The sequence below is a fragment of the Microtus ochrogaster genome, unplaced genomic scaffold, assembly GCF_000317375.1.
Source record: "Microtus ochrogaster isolate Prairie Vole_2 unplaced genomic scaffold, MicOch1.0 UNK2, whole genome shotgun sequence".
In the NCBI taxonomy this organism is placed as follows: domain Eukaryota; kingdom Metazoa; phylum Chordata; class Mammalia; order Rodentia; family Cricetidae; genus Microtus; species Microtus ochrogaster.
In genome coordinates, this window is record NW_004949100.1 from 2717264 (window position 1) to 2739500 (window position 22237).

Here is a 22237-nt window from a genome sequence, read left to right on the forward strand (position 1 = left end):
TCAGCTGCCCAAGGAACTAACTGGGGATATGGCCCTGGGCACCTGGGAGCCCCTCTAGGTTCAAGTCTCTTGCCAACCTTAAGATGGCTCTCTTAATTAAGATATATACTTCCCTGCTCACATATCCACCCTTCCTTTATCCCAACCATCACAATGTATACTTTTAAATGTTAATGAGAAAGCAAAACCAGTCTCATTGCACTAAAATTAAGGAGGGAGTTCATTTATGTTGCTGGCTGTCCTAGAAGGGAGCATACTTCCTTGGCTTTGTTTTCTACCCAGACAACAGTTTCTTTTTACATATAGAAAGACAACAACAGGATATTTTTCATTTATTTCATGCTTCTTTTTTTTGTAAAAAAAAAAAAAGCACGATTAAGGTAATTCTCTTCTTTTAGAATTCATGTATCTTGCCTAGAAATTTCAGGATCATCTCTATAGCCTCCTAACAAGCCTAACTACATTGCTGGGTTTATTTTACAAAAATAATACATACTTGAGATAAATCATTTAAAAGGTGAAAAAAATAGCTCACAGGTTTGTATTTTTTTTTTAAATTTATAACCCACTGTTCCTCTTCTTTTGGGTTCATGGTTAGGCAACATCATGATAACATTGTATGGCACATGCATCTACCTCATAGAAACAAGAGAAAAAAGTGAAAGAAGAAGAGATCAGCATCCAAAATTTCATTTGTAGGCATATCACCAATAGGCTGAGATTCCTAACAATGTTCACTGTTTACAGTTTCTGTCAAAACTGTCAAGGGATAGGAAATCATCCTTAATTTCTGAATTCTTCAGTATATTACATCAAACAACAACCAAAATTCTACTCAGTATACTATATGATAATATCATAGTTTCTTGGAATTAGAAAATGGAGAGTTTAGGGACGTGTTAACATTGTTTAGAGCAGCATATAGACTTTTGTACTTAAGATAAGAATCACATTTGTTCCATTGTCTAAGGTTATATTTCACCTATTTAGCAGAATGATTTGGAGATTAAATTTAACCAAGAAAAGATTAGATGTCCTTATGATTTTCAAGTGTCTTTTGATTAAACCCATCTTTTATGTATCATTTAGTGGATCGATTTGGTATCAATTAAGTTATTTTTATAAACATGAAAGGACATGGAAAATAAATCCTTTTGCTTATGGAAGAGTCATTGTTAGAAGGCTCATTTTGGTTATGTATCTTATCAAATTTGGGTAAAGTTTAATTTATTTTGGAATGGAGACATAATCAGTGAGGAAACTGCTTGATGTGAAAACAGAAAGACACCAGCTTAGATTCAGAGCATCGACATAATACGCTGGGAATGGCAATGTACACATGTTTTCTCAGCACCGAGAAGCACAAAGGAGGGTTTCGGAGACTTGATGGTTAGTAACTCAGGGGAAATTGTAAGTTTCAGGTCCAGTTTAATAATCCCTAGCTCTAACAAGTAGGTAAAGAATAGTAAATAAAAGATAGGTTCCCGACACCATTTTCTGACCTCTGCACACACATTCATACACATGCATTGCCATAAAACTGACATACTTTAGCTTGATCATAAAAAACAGATATCATTGTCTGTATCATAGTACATGATGAATTCATTTGCAAAAGTATAATAAGTACACTTGTATAATAACATGTATTTACAATAATAAATTAGGCAAAACATATACCTTTGAAAACCAAGGACCATCAAAATTGTTCATATAATATGCTTCTTCGGAAAACCTGTGAACCAATAAAACATTCTAATCTTTTTGAATGTGAACTACTTTTCTTCCTTGATTATTTGTCTTTGCCCAGAGGACCATATTGAATGATAATTCTACTTAAAGTTCAGTGAAAAAGAATTGAAAATTGAACCAATTCATGTTCATGTCTCCAAGAAGAAGACAGAAGCATATGCAGAAGCAGAGGCATAATTTCAGAAATTAGGATGGGAGCATTATGGAACCAACAAGTTTCTGTTGCTGTGTGCTTGTTGGTAAATGACCAGTCCCCCTCCCTGTTCTTTCCCAGAGTACTGTGATATCCATCAGAAGAAAACAGAATGCGAACAAACGCATCAGAGGGAGTACTTGGTTGAATGTTTTCTTTGCTGAAAGGGTTCTTGGCAGTCTCATCGTCAGGAAGCCTCGGTGTGTAGTCTTCCGCAGGAAGCTCAGGATGGTACTTCATTACTTAAGATAAACTTGTTAGAATTGAGTAACTTTTGTTATTTTTAGCTGCTTAGCGAAACAGAATCCAGAATCAGACTGTTCTATCCTATTTCTCATCTCTGTCGTGGCTCTCAGGCAACTGGTTCTTTGTTTGCTAACAACAACTTAGCTCACCTGAAGAAAGTAAACGAGAACAATATTCTTTCAGAAGTCTGTTAAAGTGACTGTGAGATTAAAAGAAGCAGTGAGCAAACATACTTCCAGGGGAAGCTGAATCTTTGGCAGAAAAGGCCTCTGGGGATATTTTAGAGAGGCTGTCTTAAGCACCCTAGGGCTAGCGTATTCAATGTATCTATAACACAAAGAATCCATGGCTCAGTAAGTACAAACAGCTGTTCAGTGTGGGGATTTGCCTATGAGCTTTGTCATTTCCACCCCAGAAGGGAAGGTGGGGAAACCCTGCTCTGCTGTTATATATGGAACCCTACTAAATTTAGAGATTTCAAAACTCTAAATTTATTTATTAAATGCCAATTAAAAATTTGCCTGTTTACTTTTCTGTATATATTGATGGAAAATAAAAGAAGAAAATTACCATGTTCTACTTCCCAAAGCAAATATGTGCTTTGTACATTTTTCCATTTTTATCATTGTATATTATTTATTCAAAGTAGTTATTTTATGCTCATATTTTATATGTGTAATTGAAAAATTTTCCTAGAATATTGCCATATTTCTTTTACTTATCCAGTTCCTTCCTATTACTAACTCCAAATAGTAGTCTTTCTCCTATTGCATCTTTGCACGAAATTCCTTTCATTCCACATATGAAAGAAAGTATTTTTTTGCATTTTCATGTTGTTTTGATTAGCATGATAATCTACTTTTTGCTGTACATGGCATGATTTTGTTCTTCATGGTTAAATAGTGTTACCGTGTGTGTGTGTGTGTGTGTGTGTGTGTGTGTGTGTATTTGTGTGATAGTTCATAATTCATGCTTTAATCAAGACCTTGGATGATTTTGTAGTGTCTCTATTGTGAGTAGAGACATTATATTAAATGCATTAAATGTGTGTGTGTGTGTGTGTGTGTGTAAGCAGAACATTATTATATGCTGCCTTTGATCTCTGTGAAGAGGTTCCCCAGTTGTTTACAGTTAGATTCTATAGTAGCTTTACTTTAAGTTTTTCTTTTGATTGAAATGATATAATTTTTTAGTGACTCACATCCTAAGACAACCAGTATCTCCTAAATATAAATTTAAAATCATGCCTTTTAATTTTTTTGCATTTTTGTCAAAACATCCATTTATTATTTTATGATTCACTTTACACACCGATGAATAATTTCATACCCAAGCCACATTCCCAGAATTTGATCAATTAGGTCTTGGGGAAGCCTTAGGAATTAGCATGTTACTTTAATATAAACCTTAAGAATCATACTCTGTCTCAGTATGCATCCCCTGCTCCTCTGTGATTCACCATAAAAGAATACCTTAGGAGCTATTGATCCTGGAATGAAAGATTCATGAGGCGGGTTTGACCTGAGCTCTCAAGCCTTCACAGACCTCCACTGGCTGATGTTTAGTGCAAGGAAAAATATATATGCCCATTTCCTAAGCAACTGAGAGGCTGATTAGCATTAAAAGTGCAAATACCTGACAAAGTCATATATTGAAAAGAGTTGGTCAGATGAAAAATTAAAGAAAAAGATTTTAATATTGTCTTCAGTAAAATATTTTGAAGCATTTGAGTATATTTTTCCCATTCAGTTACCTGTTACCTACCTAGTTTACACCAGGTAGAGAGATGTTGAAATTAAGTTTATTCCTCATCAATCATGAATTTTGTCATGAAACCAAGCCGTTCACCTGGTGGCCAAAGCTCTAATTGTTTGAACATAATTCCTTGAAGATTCAGACTAATTATTTTCATCAGGGTAGATGGACATTAGAGTTGGCATGTTGTCCATAAAAAAGGATTGTTTATTATTTGTTCAGTGAATATTTAATTCATTCATTTGTTATTGAAATTTCAGTTTTAAATTTTAAACATGCTAAAGAAAAATTGTCCATCAAAATAGTAGAAATAATAATATGGATTAATTACAATAAAGCAATCAGTTTAAATATTCTCCCTTTTATTTATGGAAAAACGGACCAATTATTCTCTTATACAAGGTAAGAATAGGCAGCTGACATGTGACATGTTGATCTATACTTGATGGACCACAAAAACAAACTCATACAGCTCCCATGGTCACATTTCTTTCACTCCAATCAGTATTTAGATGCTTAAAAAGGAACTGTGTTTTGAAATATAATTTATCTTATTACCAGATCTTAAAACAATTATGAGAAGCATCTCATAATTTTGTGGAACTATAGACTAGAGTAAAGATAAAAATCAGTGTGCAATTTTTTTGTCTCATTTTTACCGAAACCATCCCGGTAAAATATTTTCCCTGACTAAATTTGTTACTGACAATCAATGGAGATAATTGTAAGACAGAATTTATCTTCTTTTCTTTCTTTGGATCTTGGTTTTTAACCTCCAATCCAATCATTTACGACCAAATACAAAGGAATAACTAAGATCCCTTATTAACTTGTTCAAACTCAGAAATTTATTTATTCTGCTTATTATTCAAAAGACACTGGTTCTATTTTATATAATAGCACAGACTTTCAGAGTATTTGTGATGCGCAAGATACAAGAGAAACTTATTTATACTTGAGTAAAAGCATTCATAAAATGCTCCAATATCAACAATCCACTTTCTTACTTTACTTTGTGCTTAATAATCTTGTTTCATTCCTGAGCCACCAATTAGAAGACACTTGAGGATAAAATTGAGAGAACTTAATTGCTCTATCCAGCTCAAAGCCAATGAAGTTTCTTTATTTAAACTGTGTCCTGAGGACATCTTATTTCATTTGAAAAATATCTTCTTGATCTCTTATGTCAGGGTTTGAAAACTACTGCCTATGCTTGCCTCCTCTTTTTCAGAGAAAACTTTATTAGACTAAACTACACCCATACATTCTTTTCCTTTTATATTTTTAAGTAAAGAATGGAAGATCTATATTTAACTGGGAGATATCGTAGCAACTGCATGTAAAATATATACTATAAAGCCATCTAAAAACTAAAAGAATGGGGATTCTTGCTTTTCCCCATCAACTTCTCCATATATTCCTCTAACTGCAGTATTACCCGTGGACAGAGACTGCACTTCATTTCCCAGCTACCCAGACCCAAATAATCACACAGAAACTATATTAAATGCTATACTGTTTGGTTCATTAATTCAGGCTTCTGATTGACTAACACATCTTACATTAACTCATTTCTATTCATCTATGTATCACCATGAGGCTGTCACCTACCAGTAAGGTTACATGACATCTGTCTCCTTTGGCAGCTACCTGGTGGCACCTCAACCCTGCCTAATCTCTATAGCTCTGCTCAGATTTCCTGCCTGGCTTTAGCCTGCTAAGCCATTGACCCAAACAATTAAAACAACACATATACATCCAAAATCATCTCCCCTTTTCTGTCTAATTAAAAAGAAGGTTTTAACTTTAACATAGTAAAATTACATATACAAAACAGGTCTCAGTCAAGAATTACAGTTACAATCTTTCTTTGTGAGTCTAACATTTCATGTCTAATTTATCTTTTATCATAACTAAGGAAAAGAGGGAGTAGATCAATGAAGAAAAAGGTGCGGGACTAGGAAGATTGGACGGTGGCGAAAGGGGTCTCTATGTTTTGTATGAGAAAAATCTATTTTTTTATTTTTTATTTAATTCTTTTTTACATTTTACATACTAACCCCAGTTCCCTCTTCCTCCCTGTCTCCCACCCTCACTTTCCCCACAAAATAAACAAAAATAAATAATTATTATAAATACTTCCAGACTTCTTTCTAAAACTTTATCATTTAAAATGTCATCCACATTGTGTGTGTTTTTCTCATCATCTCCTGCCTTTCAGTGCTGGTCACAAATGACACTTCATTGCTGTGTTAATTTGCACTTAGCTGACATCTAAGCCTGCTAGGTATAATTCAGTGTTTGTATGCCTATATGCATTTTCCATTTTGTAAAACCTATTTTCATGTCGATCCCTTTTGGGGTGTTTGTATTTCACAATTTATTTATTTATTTTTTGCTTGCATTCCTCTCACATGCATTAATATCTCTATCCTGTATTCTCTTGCCTGTATTTGTTGCTTGTATGGGTTGTCTTTTTCCATATGGTATCGTTAATTTTAATCAGTCACATGTAATTGTCAGTAGCCAGGTATGTTTCGGGAAGCAAACTCAGATTCTTTTACAGAGCAGGAAATGATCCTAATCACTGAGTCATTTCTCCAGTTCTGCACTTCCCTTATTGGTAGATATTATAGAGACAAGTAAATTGATGAAAAATGTGAGAGAGTTCATTGTGAACATTGATGGGGAATCACCTGATAGAAGGTCCCTGAGAAGTAGAGAGAACATTCCCAGTCACGTGGAGAGGCATTACTGAAATAGATCTGAATGCCAGGACAAATCATCATGGGAATCTTTTTCCTAGAGAAAGTCCTTCTGCACTTGTCCATTTCAAAGGCAAGCACATTCCTTCTTGGACAACCATGATATTAGCAGCTAACCTTTCCCCTTGGAAGACAGTGACATAAGTATAATGTTTTCTTTCTTGTATCTTGAAGGACTTTTTTTTCAGAATTACTTTAGTATCTATCTAAGAAATTGCTTGCATTTGTTTCTTTAATTGATGCATTATTATACTGTTTGCTATTACTTGTCATAGTCCTTGATAGCTTAACAAAAAAATGTTTTAGTTCATTAACAGATCAAATAAAGAACCCTGCCTTTCCTTAAGAAGAGAAATACACAATATTTAAGGCCTGTTGGAGGTGAGAAGAAAGTGTGAATACTTCAGTATAAAAGTGAATGTAAAAACAGTATTGTAGTTTGCATTTTCTTTAGACAATCAGAATATTCATGAGCAGTTAAACCAACAGCAACTAAAAATAGAGATAAAACATGAATTCAAATTGACAAAAATGTACAATTTTAAAGATACTTTCAGTAATAAGGGGGTGGGTTCTATATAAATTTATATGTATATATGTATATAGATTTATGTAGACATATATGTTGCATTTTAAATGACAGGATCTCCTTTGCCCAAAATAACACATCTGGAAGTCACAATCTTTAATTTCATAAATTTGTGAAAAAGTAGAAAAAATTGAAACTGAAGGATATAAACTAATGTTTAAGAATTGTATAATGGCAAAAAACTAAAGCTATAATGTTAATTTCTTAAAATACCTTATCTTCTGGTAGCTCTATATTTTTGCAGCATATCATGTTTTTTTTAAAATCTTTTCCTTGATTCCCCATCTCAGTGTTCACTTCCTGTTATGGAAAATTTTATGAAATTTGAGGCTATTAAAATTTCTTATGAACATGAGTATCTGTGGTTGGCCCTGTTTAAGATCACAATTTTACTTCTTTGACTGGAACAGTTTTTTTTTTATTATTTTTGTCTTCACTAGCTCTAAGTATGAGATATATTTCATAATCTATGCCTTTACCCATCGCTATAAGCTCTTAATTTTTCAAAAACTACCCTATTATGACCAAAAGCAAATGAGAGTTTTTATTTCTACGTTATTCTTCAAATGCATAAACTTTCTCGTCATCCCACTGTGTGTCCCTAGAATGTAGTTAAAGCAAAGTGCAATAATTATCAATATAAAACGAACACAACATGATTTTGATTTTGTGTAGAATGGTAGAACTATCATCTATGTGTTCCATCTTTAGGGTGAGAGTTGTCAGAAAGGTCTGGTAGTCATTAGTGTCCATCTGGGCCTGGGGTACTTCTTTTCTTTCCCTCATGTACCTCTTATGTGTATAGCAGAGCCTTCTGCAGAGAAGTTTGTCAAAATATATGTAACACTTTTTTGTTGAATGAACAAACAATACATAAATCTATAAGCAAGCCTCCTCCTTTGTAGAATGTCATACCAAAATACCTTTTGCCTAATAGGTATATCATACTTTTAGTAGTTAAAACATTTCTAAGTTTTCAATATTCATGAGTTTTGAAAAAAATGTTACAACTAACTTTCACATGATTTAACTGTAAGCCAGTACAATCCAATACTGTTTCAGATGTCCCAAGAAAGGACAAAGAAAACATCAGTTTTGTGTCCTTGTCCAGGGCAATGATGTCAAGGTCTGATATGGGGCTGGGGCAAAATCGGTGGTGAAGTTAAGATTTGGTTAGTTTTAACCTTATTTTTCTCCATTAAGAGACTGGAGTTATCAGTTCCAATGTCACTGTATTCTCAGTCCTTGGCACACTAGGAACAATCTGTGTTCTCCTTGAGCAATATTTCTTGATTATCTCCTTGTTGATTTTGTCCTGTCATATGAAGATAGTCTGCTCACTCTATCCCACCCCCTCTTGTAGACTGCATATTAGATGCCATACTTCTTAATATGCCAAATGTCACAAACTTGTACAAGATCTTCTGGTTCAAACTTCCCTATCTTCTTTATTTTATCCTTGCTCCTCCTCTTTAGAACCATCACTGAAGAATGAGCTTTTCCTGCAGACCATTTAACAGGTAAAAATAAATAAATAAAAATCCAAAATGTCATATCCATGTACCCCCTTGTTCATTCCCCGCTCTTAACAAAATAATGCCTATTCTTACATGATTATTGTTTGCTGGATAATTTTTATGTTAATTGATCAGCATCAAGTAGACTATTTAATTCTCACAATGGTGCTAAAATGTAGAATCCCTTTTTCATTTTTGAAAAAAAATTATAATATTTTAGCTCTTCCTTCTTCAAATTGATGAGCAATATTGCATCTCTCTCACAGCCTGATGGAATCTTGGGTAGTTGCTATGAGCATCCCTCCACTGTACGTGTAAAAAGACGTGATCATTTATCTGCTCTGTCTATCCAGAATATAGAGAGTTCGTGTAGAGGGAGTTTGAGAACAGTCTGTTCCTTTGTCCTTTAAGTCACTCCCACATATCTGATTGGAATGGGTAACGTGGTCTATTGATGAAAAATTCCTTCCATTGGGATTCATTCTGCAGGTGGATGTTTTCCCTTATACAATGGGGCTCAACCAATTGCTCAGAAAGGCAAATGTATAATTCCAGTAATACTGCTGACTCTTTCAACAGTAAAGATACCAATCAGCAATGAGATGCTATGTTTTCCTCTTAAATATAGAACCCTAATGGAAAATATCTAATAAAATCTTTATGAAAGATGGAGCTGATATGATCTCCAACTACGTGACATCTCTTGTCAGGAGTCAGCATTTGTACCCAATATAGCCATATCTTATCATGGACTCTTATTCATGAATTTGCGATAAAAGGCCCAAGCAGATTTGCAAATTATCAAGGACATTTTTCTCAAAGGACAGGCATTAATAAAGATTAGAAAGAAGTGCAACTAGGTATAACAGTGGGTCCTATGTGGCAGATTTCTGATGGGCCTTTCCTGTAAGGTGCCCAAGAGTAGTAGGTGCCAAAGGCCTTAGCTCCTCCTGACTATCTGCTTTGATTAGCAAGTATGTCTTATAGAAGGCATTGGCCCATTGTGTATGTCCTTGCCCATAATACACTTGAACTGATGAACTCATAGGTGAAGCTAAATAGACTACTAAATATACAATTCCGGTAACTTGTATCATCCAGCTTTTTATTTTCTCTCTTTTCCCAGGTTCCAGAGGTACAACATAACTAACTTCGGATATGGATATTCTTTGACCATTATGTTTCTTCAAAATTGTAGTTAGAGAAGAGACTATAATGAGATTACTTCCATAATATTTGGTCTCATTAAGGGGTAGATGAGATTGTTACAATTAAAGAAATACTTGAGGTGATTTCAATCTAATTTGGAATATACCTCAATTGCATTAGAAAACACAAAAAAAAACAAGATCTTGAAAATACAACATTTAGTATAACAATGGTTATTGAAGGTTTCTAAAATTATCTAATTCCCTTGTGACTCTGAATTTGTTTATATGCAATCCTTAAGTTTACATTTTACTAAACTAATTCAGGTAATTATCTAACCTTTAATGAACTAAACTTCTGAGTTCAAATTCAGTTTATGAAATGAAATTTTAAAGAGATTAGAAAGAAGCATATTTAGAAGATTTATCATTCGAAAGTCAATTTTCTACTCACTTTCCACAGTGTTCTCAATTTTTTAAAAATACGTTTTTGGTGGTATAGGCAAACATTTGTTTTCTTTCAAATATAAGCATATCTCTATTGGATAAGGATATTCAATGTTTCTTTCTTAAAAACACCCAAAAATTCAGCTGCCATTTCACAGCTAGAATGTTTATTAAAAAAATCCAGCAATCCCTGAAGATACAATCTGATAAACAAGGTGAAAAATAGAAGACGTTTAAATGGATATTAAAACATCTTAACATCACTCAAATTCTAGGTTACACTCAATCAACTTTCTAGTGAAATTAACGAGACCCAGCAATGAGCAACATTTTACTGTGCTTATACCAGACTCACTACTGGACGGAACTGAAAGGGTGTCATTTGCCATACTCTGCCTCCATGAACTGTCCTTCAGAGCAGGTAGCCTTTGGTCGCAGGAATTCAAAGGGAGAATTAGTAAATTCGTCTCTGTTCAACCACAATCTGTTTAGTGACAGCCATTTCTTAATCCCATATCAGGTAATTTTGACTTGAGGTTAAAAGAAAAACAAACAGAACGCTAAATTGATTTCTGAGATCTGCACAGCAATAAACTGCTAAAAAATAAGAGCGGTGGGTGGTCTTCATGTGGTTTGTGGCAATCAGAGATAGGGTTGGGATTCTGAGACCCAGGAAAACAGCCAAAGGCATAAGCGTCCATATGATTACTGCTCAGTTGGAGCCTACTTGGGAAGAGCAAACATAATTATGGCAGTTGGCTTTATGCATGGACTACATCTTTCTGTTATTCATAGTCTTAGCATATTATGTAAATGCATTTTATTTCATGTTTGAGTTAGAAGTCATTTTAGCAGTGCTTTGAACAAAATTGAATGCAGCTTTCTTTCTGTGGAAGTTGACAGATTTTATTTAGGCAAGGTTCCTATTGGTCTTTTATATTTTGCCGTGATGTGTAAATTTTACTCTCCTCTTACACCCTTTCCTAAAAATATATCTCAAGAAAAAAAAGACTCGTGTAATATACTAAATGTGTATGGAACTATTAGAAAAACATACCAGTGTTACAGTAGTGACATCAAGCAGTATATATATATATATATATATGAAAAGTTTGCTGTATTCAGAACAGTGTTCTGCTTCCAAAGAATTTTATTCAATGTATTTTCATCCCATTCACCCTCTCCCCCAACTCTGCCTAGATTCACATTCTCCCTAGTGTCCCAAGTTTGTTCTTTTAGTTTTATTTAAAGGGTATTAATTCCAATTTGTTTTGCCTATAGATATGTGAGTATGTGTCCTACAAATGGAGTGTTGTTTAACTATTGAGCTATCTGGGGCTGCCCTGTTTTGTTAAGTTCTCCTCTGAGATAACACACCTTGACCACTGTTTCTCCTTCCACCCAACTCCCAGTCTCTATCCTCCAAATTCCCTCTTTCCCAGATCCAATCCTCTTCTGTCTCCTCTCCAAAAAAGCAAGACTCCCACGGCTACCAACCAAACATGGCATAACATGCTACAATAAGATCAGGCACATAACTTCATACCAAGACTGGATCAGGCAACACTTTAGGAAGAAGAGGGTCCAACAAGTAGGCAAAAAGTCAGAAACCATCTGCTTTCCCACTATTAGGAATCCCACGAGAGTACAAAACTACTTAGCAGTAACATATGCCTAGGGACCAGGACAGAGAGCTACAGGCTCCCTGTTCTCTATGAGTTCCAGTCAGTTGATTCTGTGGGCTCTATTCTCTGGTGCCCTTGACCCATTTGTCTTTCAGGTCCTTCCTCTTCCCCAGATCCAGTCCTTCCTCTTCTTCTGCAGGAATCCCAGAGCTCTGCCAATATTTTTGCTGTGGGTCTCTGTACCTGGGATGCACTCTTAAAGAGCACTGACTCCCCCATCCCAGAAACTATGAATTGTCAGTCATTCTTTAGTTCTAGTGGAACTAGCTTGGGCTTCAAAAGTCTTGTGTATGATTTCACAACCTCTGTGAGTTCATTCAGAAGACAACTTTTGCTTTTAGTCTTCCACCGTCTCTTATTCTAGCAATCATTTTTCCCTCTTCCATGATGTTCCTTGATCCTTGGAAGGAAAGGGTGTAGTATAAATGTCCCCTGTAGGAATAAACATTATTTAGTCCATCATTTACTGCACTTGGACCAGTTGCGAGTCTCTGCTACTTTGCAGAAGAAACTTCGTTAATAAAGGCTGTGGAATGCACTAATATATAGATATAACATGTAAAATGAGACTGTGCCTTGGTTTCCTGCTTCCCATACCCAAATAATCACACAGGAACTATATTAATTATAGCATTCTTTGACCAATAGCTTAAGGATATTCCAAGCTCGTTCTTACACATTAAGTTAACTCATTTCTATTAATCTGTGTATCACCACAAGTCTGTGACCTACCAGTAAATTTTGGGCATCTTTCCCCTTTGGTAAGTACATGGCATTTCCCTTACTCTGCTTTCTTTCTTCCTGCATTCAGTTTCGTTTTCCTGCCTAGCTCTACTCTGCTCTTCCATAGGCCAAAGTAGCTTCTTTATTAACCAATGGTAACAAAACTTATTCACAGCATACAGAGAGGAATTCCACATCAACAACAGAAAGACCACTAATGTTAGTCTGTTTAATGCTATATCTGAATAGCAAAATAATAGAGCTATGTTGACTTGCTAGGGACTATAGATTTCACAGATATTTCTTATTTTTATCTTTTTTCTTTACTAAAAATTATGAAGGCACTTGATAACTTCCTCTGAATTCACTGTGGTGTAGGATTAAGCCAGCCCCTTTAGGGCGGGTTTGCCTGGGGCGGTTGTTGACTGACAAATTGAGCATGGAGGCTGTGTGCTCCTCTTGCTTTCCTACCTCCTGTGCTGCGTGGGAACTTCGGTTCTGTAAGTTTTATTTAATCATTAAAATTGTATATATTCTTTAATATTTGCCTGCATTTATTCACGCCGATACACTGCTTCCCACCACTTCATTGTTATTTTTACTTTTTGTTCTTTGAGAATATCATACGTGTATACAATAACATATGATTACATTCACCTCCTCATTTTTCCTTCAATTCCATCTATTTATTCACTAAAACGTTCTCTAACGAATTTCATGTCCTTTTTAACTTGTGCAGGTATTAATCCACTAAGTCCAATAAATGCTGCTCATATACACTTGGATGTTGGGTCATCCACGAAGCATATGAAACTGTTCAGCAGCCATCAGGAAAACTGTTGCTCCCACTCACGGTATCTTTAAGTTGCATTGAGTCCTCCAGGAAAGTCAAATTTGTACAGAAACTTTACCATCCATCTATGCCTAAATTTTGGGTGACTGGTTCTTGTATAGTTCTCACTGATTTAATCACTGGTGATATGAGTTTATGAGTACAATTTCTGTGTCATATCCAGCAGACACACGAGACTCTTTTCCACTCTTTTGTTCTTAAAATTCTTTCCAACTTAACAGCAGGTACAGGTCCAAAGGGTTATTAAGGATGCCTCACTTAGAGCCAAAAGCACAGTCATGCATTCTCAGTACTCTGAACTACTTTGTGTCTCCTTAGCAACTACTACCAAATTAAAAAAAACAACAACAACAACAACATTATGACCAAGTTTGAGAGCAAACAATGCCTATGATGAAGCATTAATATTTAGAAGTCAATCTGACAATATGAGTACTTAGTAAAATGATAACAGTGGGTTCTAATTTTGAACCTAAAACCTCACAATCCATGGAATTTGAACCATGATTCTAGCACCAGGTATAAAGTTCCTCTCTGTGGTACAAGATCAATATAAAATCAGGAAATGGTTATTTACCTTGTAGCAGTCATGCCACTTGCATCAATTGGCACTTTTTGCTCTCAAATCAGTAATGTAGGGTGCAATTTACAAAGACAGATTAAAAACTCTACATGGCTGGGTTGTGGAGGTGCACACCTTTAATCCCAGAGTTCAACAGGAAGAGACAGGCAGATCTCTGTGAGTTAGAGGCCTGCCTGGTATACAGAGTAATTTCCAGGACAGACTCCAAAGCTACACGGAAAAACCATGTCTCAACACAAAACCAAAACAACAAAAACAACAACGAAACACTCTACATGTATTTTCTTTACCATTGGCTTACATAAAACCTTCTGGCACTAAGAAAGGTGACCCAACTCTCCCAGTTAGATAGAGACTGACATATTTTCTACAGTCACAGGGTGTCCACCCTCTTTTTATAAAAGAAAAGAGGTGACCTGCACACTGTGCACTAGGTCACTAAGGCAATAGAAAAATACCATTTTTCCCTTACAGCCTAGAGAAATAAAATTCACAACTACGCTCCCTCATCATTTGTTTGTGATGCATCCTTTCTGATGTGAACACAGTCACCAATAAAGAATTGTTCTCCATTGGGGTTGTGTTTCTTTTCATGCATGTGTCTCATCTTTTCTTTATAGTAGATTGGAATCCAACTCCACAACCTCTTTTAATGTCATATTTCAAAATTTAAATATGTTTGAATTTGGGTCATCAGATTGGACTTATCAGGGAGATATTGTTCATTCGAAAAGTGTTATATTTTCATAAATATGGTTTATCTTACATGAAGCCCTAGATTAATTAATAGGTTTTAATTAATAGGTTACACACTTAGATAACTACATAATTGTGTTAGTAGTATTATTTATGTAATTGATTATGCTTTCTTTTGTGTATTTGCTGAAATTGTGATAAGTAAAACAATTTTGTAGACTCGGGATACATATTAAAATCATGTATACATAATATATTTTGTATATTCATAATATATTTGTACACACATATAGCCCATTCATGAACCTAATTTTCTGTATCGGCTTCAAATTTTGAATACTCTAGTATTGAAAGCCTCATAGGATTCTGTAAACTATGTAGAAATTTAGAGCAAATGTTTAGACAGTTTATATTCTGCAATGTATTGAGTGGTCATAAGTTGAACTGCAGCTCATCAATCATAGCAAATAAATCATGTGGATATTTCTTCCGAGGAACAAGTTTCCTATGTGTAACATTGGTCATGTATTACAGAACATGACATATAATGAATTGTGCAAATACGTGTATGAACTGAATGAGCATACTAAATTAAATAGTTGAAGACAGTGATGAAGTACTTGTAAAAAACAAAACTATAATATGTGAAATAATTAAATAAATTCCATTATTAAGCAATGTATGTTAAATGTAGAGATAAAAATAAGGTAAATGGAAAAAAGTGAGGGGCAATCAGATATTATAATCTCCGAAAACTCCGGAAATAGCAATATTAATTTAACAGACGAGAAAGGTGGGTGCATGCGGCGCAGGTGCATCTCAGTCCTTTCCTTTGAGTCACAAGCTGCCAGATAGTGTCCACTCTGCTTTCATATTCTGAAGTGACTTCTATTATTTTCTACTATTACATCATAACTTTATAGCTAAAAGTGATAGTAAGGAAACCAGCTACCATATGTCTGAAGACATTTTTTTTTCAACATAAGATCAATGTTTGTCTTTAATCAGAAACAAATGACCCTTCGACTCTCAAATTGAGAAGTAAATGAGTCTGACCTTCTCAACAGATTAGTAAATAGGACATAAAAATGTTAACTTCTTGCATATGGAGGCATTAAATTCAAGTGTACCCACTGGTGACTACACATTACAATATCCAACAGCTCTCTCAATAGCCTAAGTGAAATTACTTTGTAGTCCCAGCTCAATTTTCAAACATAGATGACACATAAATAGAAAACATGAGTCAATTAGTGAGTCTGTCTTCAGCTGCGTCACCACATTAAAGGACCATTTTTCTCATCCTAAAAGAGACAAGAGACATGCAATGCAGATGGGAAGCATTTCTTTGTCATTCATGAAGAGTTATCAGAGAAAAGAATTTTAAATTAGAAAAGTTGTTAGCAGTTAAAATGTGAGCATTGTTTCTAAATCCGGATTTGTCTCACTTGGTTTGAAGCGCTCTGATAACTCTGTTGGTGATTCTTCTTCATAATAGAGTATGAAATTCTTCACTTAGTAAATTCCTCTACTTCTTAGTAAGTGAATAATAAAATTCAGAACAGTAGCTTATTATTGCAAAGTGACTTCTCCTGATCCCACACAGGATGCCTTTGGAATGAAGTGTTTGTCCTATCACACTGAGGAATGACTGACTACTTTGTGTCAGTCCAATGTTCAAAAATAGCAGGTATTACTTACCTTCTAACATACACATAAGCACTTTTTCTTATTTATATTTAGCATGACAATCTAATAATCACAGCATTAAAATGAGATGCTTCCTTCATATTAAAACACTCCAAAATATGTATATTTTAAAAACAATTTTATTAGAGCTTCTGCCCCATTTATAGTTTTCATCACTTTTAACATCTTTTAAGAGACACTCTTTGCCAGCACATGCATTGATTTGGACTGCATAATTGCCCAAATGTTATTATAAAATACTTTTTTCAATATATTTATAAAATTATTCTCATAGATTATTTCCTCTCTTTTGGAATAGAATTAAAACTCTTTGTGAAAGAAGTATCACACTGTTTAGTGAAACTCCACTCTATCTATCTATCTATCTATCTATCTATCTATCTATCTATCTATCTATCTATCCATCTATCTATGTCTATTTATAATCTATTTATTGACATTTATGCCTCTATATTTATCTATCATCCATCTATCATATAAGTATGTATCTATAATCTATCAATTTATCTGCATATATTTACAAAAGTATATACACATAACACACAGCAGAAGTTGTCATTCTTAGCTGCACTTTTGCATGTATGGCTCAAATCAATTAAAAATAAAAATCATCTGGAAAAAAGTATCTTAGGTGAGCACATATAGGATTCTTTTGTTATCAACATTTCTTAAATACTACATGTAGCAAACATAACTTTCACACTATATTGTAGCTTGGAATTATGAGTAATACAGCAATGATTTAAAGAATATTACTGAATCAAGAGGATTATTTGTGAAGGAAATCTGTCTTCAGGAAGTGTCAAATTCAGTATATGAAATAAACAATGACAGAGAAAAACTGTAATCAACACTGATAAAAGGTTATATCTAATAAAATGTGGCATGTATGGAAAAAGTGTGTTGTATACAAAAGACTTCTAAAGACAATTATATATGTGTGTATATACTTTTGTAAATATATGCACATCCATCTTTCACCTAAATAATTTTAATAATCAAGATACCTTGATTGGAATGTGTTGAGATGTTAGTGATGGAATATCAAAATGCTAGGAATAATGGAAATTTTGCTTTTAACCCAAAGAAACACAGACAGACAGACACACAGACACACAGACAGACAGACACACACACACACATTACTCTTTAATAAATCCTGTGTAAATCCCAAATCTTTTATATTCTCAATATTGTGTATACTTGTGCTAAATTCATACAAGTAACTGTAATTTCTATGTTAGATGGCTGGCTGAAAAGACTCAAATTTACGGTATAAAATGAAGTCAGAGAGTAGAAGAAAATTTTCATGGCTTTAGATCAATAATTTAGCTATAGAAATGTCTTGAACGCTCGCAGTAAAGCTGTTTTACTGTGTCCCCTCCATTCTGCTTCATTGCTCATTTTTAAAAACAAACATTTGCCATGAAGACATAACTGCCAATTCCGTCTAAATAAGACAAATGAGATAATGAGACCAGTGGCAAACTGCAGTTGACAAATCCTGCATGTTCGACTCTAAGTAAAAAGCCTTCCTTTCCTGCCAAAAGGTCTATATGCTAATACTAACTAATTTGCCAACCTTGGCCCTACATTGTTTGACAATAACTGAGCATCCCAATTTGTTACAATTGTGACAGTAATTTGTATGTAAAGTATTGCTCGATCTAGTAATCTGAACAACCTCTTAACCCAACAACCAATTACACAGAGACATACTTCCTACTAGAAAGGCCAGGGAAAGTAGAACCCATATATGCGAGCTCACAGAGATTGTGGCAGCATGCATGAGGCCTGCACCTGTTCCAGCCAGGTGAGGTCTCAGTGTGGAGGGGGAAGTGGACACATACTCTCATCTACAACAAAAAAAGCTATGCCCAACTGACATTCTTCTACAAAGAAAAAAATTATTTATCTTCAGTGGCTTTTCACTGAGCATATTAATATATACCACATTTAAGGGTAAGACCCATTCCCAGAGGTAAATGGCCTACAGAAAATAAATTGAATGGCTCTTTTTATTGATTTTTGTCTCACATTGCTTTGTTTGGGCATTTTCTTTCCTCTCTGGACTTTTGCTAGAATATTATGGTTTTTGATTTTGTGTTTCTATGGATTTTCTGTGTGTATGTTTCTTCTGTTTTATTCTTCATTTTAAAAATTATTGTGCTTTTTGTTTATTTTCATGTTTGTTTTATGCTAAGAAAGAGAAAGGAAAGGACATAGAGTTGGGTGTGGAGAAGCTGAGAACAAAAGGATGGGAATTTTTGATCAGACTATAGTATATGGAATTTTTTTCAATTAAAAATAAATGTTCCCAACATTAACTCCTTTATTGGCGGAACTCTTTTTGCCTCTATAGGCACAGGGATGGCTTCTCTTGGCTCTGACATTTAGATGCCAATTTCTGACTCCTGAAATTCTTTTTATTTCTGAGCTACTGGTAACTGTGAGTAACAGTGGCCAATTAAAAATAAGAAAACATCTATGGTTGGAGCATTTGCCTCAGGCTTTGGAATTCTGAGGCCTATAGCAGCAAGTATTGGAGGTCCATAGCACATATTATAGAGCTCTTAGCCTGTGAAAACAGACTGCCTATAACTCTCTAATCCGCAGAGTCTAGGAGTCTTGACTCTTCATGCTTGGCATCCCTCTGAAACTCTGCAAGGCACGAGAATCCACCGTTCCTCTTGTTCAGCTCTACAGAGTCCACATTACCCTTGTCACCTCTTCACTGCATCATTTCTGCCCTTATCATTCTATGATCTTTTCAACTGCTCTTTGTCATTGCTTCCATTGTCACCACTGTTGCCATTTCTGCCATTGGTCATTTTCCTCTTCTGTTTCTTCCTTTAACCAGCTAAGTTCTCAAATAATGATGAAGCTCAAAAGCAGACAGGAACACAATACTCCATGGGGAGCCCTTTATAGTAGAGATAGTGACCCAGTACCTCAGGCCACAACACCAGAGAGTATTATTTTATGTTGCCTTAGTGTAAAATTCAGTTTCATTGTCACACAGCAAACTTATTATTCTTCTATATAATTTTAGTCATTTTAACTGACCGTGAATATATCAACTATTCTGAAGGTTAGTGTGAAATATATTCAAACACTTCTCTGCTTTTAGTCCACAAGTCAATCACAGCCTGCAAAATGGGTACCTTGATCTGAGAACATATCTAGATTCTCTGCATTGAAGCAATAAACAGTGTTCTTTTTAATAAAATCATTCTCAAAAAATATACTTCAGGAATGATTTTTTTTAAGTGGATGACCAAACACAATATGAACCCTTAGAAAGGGTCTGCAGGCTCTAGCTAATTATCCTTATGTTCACATGAATATTGTGAAGTAAAATCGCCATAATTCAATACCTTTTCTTAATGTAGGCATTTTATTTTTATCATGCTGAAGCCTTGGGTGACAATTGGAACAACAGAGAAACAAAAAATATATACATCTTCATTTAGCCCACCTGCATAGCTTGATCGCTCTCATGACAACTCATTTATTACACTTAGAAGCTACTTCAAATATTATTTTAAGTATAATGTTTCAGAGCCTGTTATCACAAAAGATATCTTAACCTTATTTCACTCTGTAAGCTCTCAAAGGTCCATCAAAAATTAGTGATCTCCTAATGCATGAATTTTGATCTTCCTGTTACAAATTTAGTTAGTCATAACAAAATACTGTTACTATTGCCTAAGAAGGTACACAACTCTACATACATCTGTATAGAATAATTTATAGGTTACCTGTGAAAGCTATATGTACTATCAAAAACAGTTTATTTAATGTGAAGACTTACCCATTTATAAGTCTGTGGCAGTACTTCTTTTTCTTCTCATCTAGCAAATAAAAATTTGAGAGTTAATGTCGTGCTTCCAGTATATTACCTAGAAAAGAGTTATATCACAATATTCTGCAAATAGATTTTGTCAGGAAAACACTTGATTAGAATCTACAGCATCTTCATAAGATAATGGTAGCATACTTTTATTTTCCCTTGTTAAAATTTGCGGGACCATGATTAGGAAAGAAATTCCAGTACTGTGTCTTGTGTGTTGCCCATGGGGCAATGTTCTTATCTGATCTCAACACTAAATCTATTGTTTTTTGGTTTTGTTTTGTTGTTTTTTTTTTCTTTCTGAAATTAGCATCAGGACTGGTAGATTATAGGTACTCTAAAGCTTACAATGCAGGATTACAGAGCTAGGCTGTAAGTTCTGCCACAGAGTGCATGTATCTTACAAGAAGGTAAACGGTCTAATATCAGTTCTCATGGATCTTCTGGTCCAGAGACTGGACAGTTTTGTGCCACCACCATTCTTATGGGCCTCACTGTGGGGCTGTGGTCATCTTTATTTGTCTTCTTTATAGTCATTAACTCTTATCCTTTGCTTCTTTTAAATGGTCAGTAAAATTCCAAAAGTTAGTAGAAAAAATATCATCCGGAATAAAATAAGTTAACTAAACTATTTCTTCAGAAAGATTGATTTATCTTTTTATATCTAATTGTTGAGACCATTTGGAGTCCTGGCCTCCAGCTGCTCTTCCCTGCTAGAGACCTTTATTTTTCTTCTGATTTGAGTTACTGAAAGCTGTGTCAAAGTTGTTTACCAGCTCCGCTTCACGAGCACGTGTTGCCTTAGCCTTGAGGATCAGAGGATAAGGTTTTCACCTGTTGGCCCACTTGACTGTTGGGTATATAAGCCTCCATGGTGCCATTGAATAAAGGGCTTCTTACCAGTGACTAGAGGTCTGTGTCCCTGTTTCTCTTGTCTGTCTCTGTGTGAGTCTTTGTGTCTTTCAACATCCAGCCCCCTTGCCCGAAGCTAGCGAAATTGTATGGTAGCGCATAGAGCGCAGACAGGCGTTGTGTGCCGCACCTAATTTTGAAAAAAAAATTACTTAGATAAATGATACTGATTTTACATGATGTCTACTAAGTACTCTGTAGAGACTAAGTGACTGTTTTCATGCATGTTTTCTTTTGGCTCAATGTGTCATCAATTATATTAATACCAAAATAATTTAGATAGTTTTTAGCAATAAAAACCAGGTGTTTTCGTAGAACATCGTGACAATGAGTAATGAAATATTATATAATAAAGTGTGTTATGTTTTTGCCCTGTTGAAAATAAACTTAGCTTTACTCACTTTTGCTGTAGTTTGGAAAAGCAGATTATTGGAGCAACTATTCATACAATATTCTCTTAAGCATTTGTATGCTTTCCATGGCTTAGAGGATTAAAAATTCTGTCAGAGGCACTACACTTATATTCCCCAATACTTTGGCATGTGTATGTTATTTGTTTACCAGTATTATCAATATGAAGTATCAAATTCCAGCAATTATGCATAAACATTCTTCACAACCATACCTTTGCATATATTTATGTATGTTTAAGTATGTCTGTATGTCTGCAGTTGCAAGCACATATTTTAATTAGAATTCAACATCACGCACCTTCCTAAGTCTTTTTTTTTTTCTTTTTTTTCTTTTTGGCAAGACTTTTCACTGACCCCAGAGCTCACCAACTGGCTTAGCAGGCAGGGATCCATTTTT